Source organism: Ictalurus punctatus, chromosome 11 (assembly GCF_001660625.3).
Source record: "Ictalurus punctatus breed USDA103 chromosome 11, Coco_2.0, whole genome shotgun sequence".
Classification (NCBI taxonomy): Eukaryota; Metazoa; Chordata; class Actinopteri; order Siluriformes; family Ictaluridae; genus Ictalurus; species Ictalurus punctatus.
In genome coordinates this window covers 1,415,862-1,424,068 of record NC_030426.2, presented here as the reverse complement: position 1 = coordinate 1,424,068, position 8,207 = coordinate 1,415,862, and the positions used below count along the sequence as shown (strand labels likewise).

At 41.0% G+C, this 8,207-nt stretch overlaps 1 long non-coding RNA gene across 1 annotated transcript; it reads right to left on the bottom strand.

Annotated features, from left to right (window-relative positions):
* Positions 1-346: 346 nt before the first annotated feature.
* On the bottom strand, positions 347-6,981 carry LOC128634031 (uncharacterized). Its single transcript, XR_008397229.1, has 4 exons — positions 3,408-6,981; positions 3,032-3,318; positions 2,716-2,899; positions 347-1,687 (listed from the first exon to the last, which is right to left on the bottom strand). It is a non-coding gene; the product is annotated as an uncharacterized LOC128634031 (long non-coding RNA).
* Positions 6,982-8,207: the final 1,226 nt, after the last annotated feature.

Sequence of the window (8,207 nt, the reverse complement as noted above, 5' to 3'; positions counted from 1 at the left end):
ATTAACATAAAATTAAATCATATTGAATGCACAGCCAGCACTTTTGATCTGAGGCTAGGACTATTAAACATTAGATCTATTGCGTCTAAGGCTCTTATTGTTAACGACATCATTACTGATCAGGAATGTAATTTAATGTGTTTAACAGAAACTTGGATTAAACCAAACGAGTACACAGCATTAAATGAAGCCAGTCCTCCTGGATACAGTTATGTACATCAGCCTCGTTCAACTGGTAGAGGAGGAGGTGTTGGTCTCATCCATAGTAAAAATCTAGTCGTCACACAAAAACCTAAGCATAAATTTAATTCTTTTGAAATTCTTTATACCAGTATAAGTTATGTAGCCACAAAAAATAAGTCAATTCCTCTAATTATTATTTACAGACCCCCAGGGCCATATACTGAATTTCTTAGTGAATTTGCAGACTTTGTCTCAAACCTGGTTGTGTCTGTAGATAAAGCATTAATCGTCTGAGACTTTAATATTCATTTTGATAACCTGGAAGACCCTCTAAGATTAGCGGTTGTGTCCATCTTATATGCAGTAGGGATTAATCAGAACGTAATCGGGCCTACTTATAATGGTGGTCACACTCTTGACCTCATAATAACATACGGACTAAGTATAGAAAATATTATAATTTTTCCGCAGTCTGAAGTTGTCTCAGACCATTATCTTATCTCGTTCATAATACGCATTGATCATAATATTTCCACCTCGCCTTGCTACCGCGTAAAACGTACCTATACATCAGCTACTGCACCGAGCTTCATAAATAACCTCGCAGAAACATCAATTAGATTTGGATCACCGTCAGATCACATAGAACTCGATCAGGCGACTGAAAGCTTGGAGTCAACACTCCGCTACACGCTAGATAGAGTGGCTCCACTCAAAAGGAAAATAATTAGAGAAAAAAAATTAGCACCCTGGTATAACGATCAAACGTGAACCTTAAAACAGACAACTCGACAATTAGAACGTGAATGGCGTCAAACCAAACTGGTGATATTTCGAACAGCATGGAAAGAGAGCCTACTGAAATATAGGAAATCTCTTGGCGATGCTAGAAAAATCTATTTCTCCAACTTAATAGGAGACAACAAAAACAATTCTAGATTCCTTTTCAACACAGTAGCAAAATTAACTAGGAATAAAACCACTACAGAGAGAAACACTCAATCATTACATAGCAGTGAAAATTTCATGAAATTTTTCATTGATAAGGTTGAAAATATTAGACGTGAAATACAGGCCATTAAATTAAAACCGGACAGTACTGTAACAAACCCATTACATGACAATGTAGCAATATCAGATCAATGTTTAGAGTGTTTTGCTCCGCTTAGAGAGGCCGAACCAGCTACATTATTCTCTTCAGCCAATTCATCAACTTGCATACTAGATCCCGTACCTACATGTTTGTTTAAACAGATTTGTCCAGGATTAATTGAACCACTTCTAAATATAATCAATTCTTCCTTAAGCACTGGCTATGTACCTAAATCACTTAAATTAGCAGTTATTAAACCCTTGATTAAAAAACCTGATCTTGACCCGTCTCAATTGTCCAGCTATAGGCCAATATCAAATCTAGTCGTAAGGCTTCAGTGACGGAAAGCAGAGCAGTCTCCGTGGAGTGGTTGCTCTTGAAGCCAGACTGCTTGGTGTCCAGGAGGTTGTTCTGTGTGAGAAAATTTGAGAGTTGATTAAAAACGGCTCTTTCAAGAGTTTTCGAAAGAAAAGGCAGTAGGGAAACAGGTCTGTAGTTGTCAACTATAGCAGGGTTGAGTGAGGGTTTTTTAAGCAGTGGGGTAACCCGGGCTTGCTTAAATGAGGTAGGGTATGTGCCAGTAGAGAGCGATGTGTTAAAGATGTGTGTGAGTGCAGGTAATAGTGTGGGAGAGATGGACTGAAGAAGGTGAGAAGGGATAGGGTCAAGAGGACAGGTTGTGGGATGGCTAGAGAGGAGGAGTTTAGAGACATTAGTCTCTGAGAGGGGAAAGAAGGAAGTCAGTTGGGAGTTACACTGAGGAGGAGTCAGTCTATGCATGTCTGGGGCTGAGAACAGGTTCCTGATTGATGTAACCTTGTTGGTAAAGAAAGTGGCAAAGTCATCTGCAGTGAGAGAAGTAGGGGAAGGGGGAGGAGGCGGACAGAGTAGAGAGGAAAAGGTTTTGAAAAGAATGCGGGTGTTGGGAGAACTAAGAATCTTCTCTTGGTAGAATGTGGCTTTAGCAAAGGATATGCTATTGGAAAAAGAAGAGAGAAGTGTCTGGTAATTGGTTAGGTCAATTGGGTTGTTTGATTTGCGTCATTTCCTTTCAGATGCTCTTAGTTTGGCCCGGTTGTTACGCAGAGCTTCTGAGAGCCAAGGACTAGAGGGTGATGTGCGAGCAGGTCTGGATGTTAGGGGGCATATGCTGTCAAGAGAAGATGTTAGGGTGGAACATAGCATGTCGGTTGCGGTGTTTAAGTCAAGTGAGGAAAGGTGGCTTTCGGAGGGAAGTAAGGTTGTGACAACGAAGGAGAAATGTGAGGGGGAAAGGGAGCGAAGATTGCGACGAAAAGAGATAGAGGGAGGAGACAGTGAGGGTGGTGAGGGGAGAGAAATAGAGAACTGGATAAAGAAATGGTCAGAGGTGTGGAGAGGAGTAATGAGAAGATTATGTGTGGTGCAATTACGTGTGAGGATGAGGTCAAGCTGTTTACCGGCTCTGTGGGTTGCTGGTGTGGTGAACTGCTTGAGGTCGAATGTGGGAAGGAGAGCAAGAAAGAGCTGCATGTGGCTTGTCTAGATGAATGTTGAAATCACCAAGGACCAGAAGGGGAGTTCCATCATCTGGGATGGTGGACAGTAGCATGTCAAATTCATCGATGAACTTCCCCAGTTGACCTGGAGGACGGTAAACAACAAGAAAGTGCATTTTGGCAGAGTCAGTGACTGTAACAGCATGAAATTCAAAGGACGTGTATGAGCAAGAGGGAGAAAGAGAGGTAAATTTCCATGTTTTGGAGAGAAGCAAACCTGTACCACCCCCTCGTCTGTTGGGGCGTGAGGTATGGGAGAAGTTGAAGTTGGAGGCCAGGGCAGCAGGTGTGGCAGTGTTCTCAGCATGGATCTAGGTCTCAGTCAGAGCCAGCACGCTGAGATTGGAGTGGGTTGCAAATGCAGAAATGAAATCTGCCTTGTTGACAGCAGATTGGCAGTTCCAAAGTCCGACTGAGAATGAGATGGAACCTGCAGAGGCCGCATTCAGAGAGCGTAGGTTGTCCTAGTTGCGTACGTTTCTGGGAGAATGCCACGGTCTGCGCCTGTGGCAAATAACAGGGATCAACTGATGACACATGTTAGTGTGTGTAAACAGGTAACAGCAAGAGAAATAAAGGGAGAAAAAGTATACTTAGCAGCACGTGTGGTGTCTTGTCGGTGTCCTTGCTCGGTGGACTCGCGCAGGTCTTTACACGAGACAAGGCTTTTCACAAGACAAGGGCTGACGCTTCCACCTCAGCGTTTCTTAATTAATAAATACTGATGTGTTTCAGCTGAACACGCCTCTTTAATTAGCAAAACATAGAGTAGTCGCGTGAACGAGCGACTCCCAACCGAAACCAAAACTGAATACCGGAATTTGCTTAATCTAGCAACAAGTGTACAGCTCGTAGCAACAAGGAAGCACAGTTACAGCTTCTATCTGACAATCGGTGCTAAAACTAGTTTCAACTAAAAAATCCAGAAAGAAACACTTACCATTTACTGTTCGCCTGGGTCAATAATCGCTTCTGCTGTTAATAATCTTCCAACGTCTTCCAATCTAAAAGTTAATAATCTTCCAACGTCTAATGCTGCTGTCTGTCCTCTGGCTTTGCTGAAACATACAACTGTGTATCATCAGCATAACAGTGGAAGCTAATTCCATGTTTACGAATAATTTGACCTAGAGGTAGCATATATAAAGTAAAAAGCAGTGGGCCTAAAACAGAACCTTGTGGAACACCAAATTTAACCTCGGTATGCGTGGAGAAGTCTCCATTTACATCTACGAACTGATACCGAGCCAGGAGAGGACCGTTCCCTTAATTCCAACAACATTTTCTAATCTATCAAGGACAATAATATGATCTATAGTATCAAAAGCTGCACTAAGGTCGAGTAATACAAGCAGCAAGACACAACCCTGATCAGAGGCCAGTAGTAGGTCGTTTACTACTTTAACTAGCGCTGTCTCTGTGCTATGATGAGGTCTAAACCCCGACTGATACATTTCATGAATGTTATTCCTATGTAAGTATGAGCATAGCTGCTGTGCTACAACCTTTTTTAATATCTTGGAGGTGAAGGGGAGATTTGATATAGGTCTGGACTCAAATGCTGGACAGTTGAGAGGGGTCAAGGTCAGGTTTTTTAATCAGGGGTTTAATAACTGCTAATTTAAGTGATTTAGGTACATAGCCAGTGCTAAGGGAAGAATTGATTAATTTTAAAGTGGTTCAATTACTCCAGGACAAATCTGTTTAAAGAAACAGATCTAGTATGCAAGTTGATGATTTTGCTGAACAGATTAATGTAGCTGGTTCCGTCTCTCTAAGGGGAGTAAAACATTCTAAACATTGATCTTATATTGCTATATTATCATCTATAGGGTTAGTTATAATACTGTCTGGTTTTAATTTAATAGCCTGAATTTCACATCTAATATTTTCAATCTTACTAATGAAAAATTGCATGAAATCTTCACTGCTATGTAATGATTGAGTGTTTCTTTCTGTAGTGGATTTATTCTTAGTTAATTTTGCTACTGTGTTGAAACGAAATCTAGAATTGTTTTTGTTATCTCCTATTAAGGTGGAGAGATAGATTTTTCTAGCATCACTAAGAGATTTTCTATAGTTCAGTAGGCTCTCCTTCCATGCTGTTTGAAATGCTACCAATTTGGTTTGACACAATTTACCTTCTGTTTGGCGAATGGTCTGTTTTAAGGTACGCGTTTTATCGTTATACCAGGATGCTATTTTTTTCTCTCTAATTAATTTTCTTTTGAGTGGAGCCACTCTCTTTAGCGTGTAGCGGAGTGTTGACTCTAAGCATTCAGTCGCCTGATCAAGTTCTGTCAGATCAGACATCGATCCTAATTTAATTGATGTTTCTGCGAGGTTATTTATGAAGCTCGGTGCAGTAGCTGATGTGAAAGTACGTTTTACGCAGTAGCGATGCGAGGTGGAAATATTATGATCAATACGTATTATGACCGAGATAAGATAATGGTCTGAGACAACTTCAGACTGTGGAAAAATTACAATATTTTATATATTTAATCCGTATGTTATTATGAGGTCAAGAGTGTGACCGCCATTATGAGTAGGTCTGATTACATTCTGATTAAGCCCTACTGAATCTAAGATGGACACAACTGCTTTTCTCAGAGGGTCTTTCGGGTTATCAAAATGAATATTAAAATAACCGACGATTAATGCTTTATCTACAGACACAACCAGGTTTGAGACAGTCTGCAAATTCACAAAAAAATTCAGTATATGGCCCTGGGGGTCTGTAAATAATAATTAGAGGAATTTACTTATTTTTTGTGGCTACATATTTTATACTGGTATAAAGAATTTCAAAAGAATTAAATTTATGACTAGGTTTTTGTGTGACGCCTAGATTTTGACTATGGACGAGACCAACACCTCCTCCTCTACCAGTTGAACGAGGCTGATGTACATTACTGTATCCAGGAGGACTGGCTTCATTTAATGCTATGTACTCATTTGATTTAATCCAAGTTTCCGTTAAACATATTTAATTACATTCCTGATCTGTAATGATTTCGTTAACAATAACAGCCTTAGACGCAAGAGATCTAATGTTTAATAGTCCTAGCTTCAGATTAAAGGTATTGGATGTGCATTCAGTATGACCTAATTTTATGTTAATTAGGTTACTAAAACAAACTTTCCAAAATGTTCTATGTATTTGTATAGCTCGGGGAACAGACACAGTCTCTATAGTATGTACTACAAGTGTTGAACTTTTAATTGAACATTGCTTATGATGATTGTTGTTGTTGTAGGAAGATGTACTTATGGTAGGCAGTCACTTGGTGTGCAGTGCCTTGGAGATGTTGTCTGACAGCAGTTCTGCTCCGAGGCTGCTGGGGTGCAGGCCATCAGGACGAAACAACCTAGGACACTCACAGAACAGATTCCAATTATTAACAAACAGCAGATTCTGTTCATTACACCAAGAAATTAACCAGTCATTCAAAGCAAGAAGTCCACTGAACTTTTCAGCTCCACGTCTGTATGTGGGAAGAGGTCCAGAGACGATGATCTTTGTGGTGGGTGATGTGCCTTGTACCGTCTTGATCAGGCTGGCGAAGTCCCTTTTCAGAACCTCCGTCTGCCGCAGCCTTATGTTGTTTGCCCCCGTGTATAGCACGCCCGCTCCAATGCACTCGTCCTTCTTCAGGATCCCAGGTACCTGCGCAGCGACATCAAGGACACGGGCACCAGAAAAACAATGTGGGTGCACCTTACCCTTTGTCGAAGCGATGAGGACGTTTTACACAATGGAGTCCCCAATGATCACAGCGTTTGGGCTGGTCTGACGGAGAGGGGCGAAGCGGTTCCTGGTTGGGATCTCGAACATCGGAGGTGGAGAGGTCCTCACCCGGGGTATGGCTCTTGCCTTTCGCTGCAGGTGCACCCAAGGTCCGTGGCGAGTTGGTGCCGGCGTGATGGAGACCTCAGCTGGATAAGTCTTGGGTGCACAGTCCCTGCACAGAGAAACACACGGCGTAGAGGGGCTGGGAGTGGTAATACCACGCTGCTTGCTTACATTGGATGTGTAGGCGGAAGTACAAGATGTTTCCAGCGGGGTTCTTCGCTCCAGCAGCTGGGCCTGCTTGTCAAGTAGGTCACGGATGTGTTTCTCCACATCCTCCAGTTCCAGCAGCACCATGTGCAGCTTGAGCGAGTCCTCATCTGCAAAAGCGAAAAAACAACCGACATGTTTGGTTTAAAAAACAGAGGTAAATGAGATAAATGTGAAATGTAAACAAGGCTAGCGGTAAGGTGATGCTAGCAGGCTACAAGCTAGTCGAGGATGTTTGTAAGAACCGATAAAACTTAGCAACATTGCAACGTTACGATTGTTTTATCAAAAAGTAGTATCTAAAGTAGTGATATTTGTAAACGCTATAAAAGTCAAAAAAAAAAAAAAAAAAAAAAAAAAAAAAAGGTAAAAAAAAAAAGTATCATTTTAAAGTATAGAGATTAGAAGAAAATAGCATCTGCTCGAGGGACACTGCTTCCTGTGACACTTCCTGCTTCCTCAATTCCTGCTTCCTCTTATTGCTTCCACCCCGAAGCATGTCCATTTAGGGCCCAGCTGGGCCCCACCATCTTTTGTCCACAGTTTCCACGGTGACCCCACAAGTGTATTCCATATGGGCTGCATGTAGGGCTCTTGTAGACAAACAGGCTGGCCCCCACATCAACTTAATGTGGATTATTATAGAACAGCAACATGGGTACATGGAGGGTCCTACATGGACTGTATGTTTGCACAGTCTGGGTGTTGTATGGGTTGCATGGGGTACTTTCTTTTACAGTAGCTGTTTTTAACTAGGAAAACGTATTTATTTACAAATTAACAACAAGTAACATTTACATTGCCCTCCACTAATACTGACACCCTTGGTAAAGAAGCAAAGAAAGCTGTGAAAAACTGTCTTTATTGTTTAAGCTTTTGATCTTTTGTTTAAAAAAAATTCACAAAAATACTCTGCTCTCATGTATATCAAACAATTGCAAACAAAACAAAGGTTTATATATATAAAAAAAAAACTTTGTTAAATATAGGTGTGCAACAATTATTGGCACCCCTATGAATTCATATGAGAAAAATATATTTGAAGTATATTCCCATTGATATTTTACATTATTTTAGTACACTTGGGTGACTAGGAACAGGAAATTGTTCAACCATGACTTTCTGTTTCACAGGGGTATAAATATGAGGTAACATATAGGCCAAATTCACTTAGTCATTCATATCAATGGATAAGACCAAGGAATATAGCTGTGATGTGCGGCAAAAGGTTGCTAAGCTGCACGAAATAGGAAGTGGCTATAAGAAAATGGCACAAACATTGAAAATGCCCATTTCCATTATCAGGGCAATAATTAAGAATTCCAGTCAA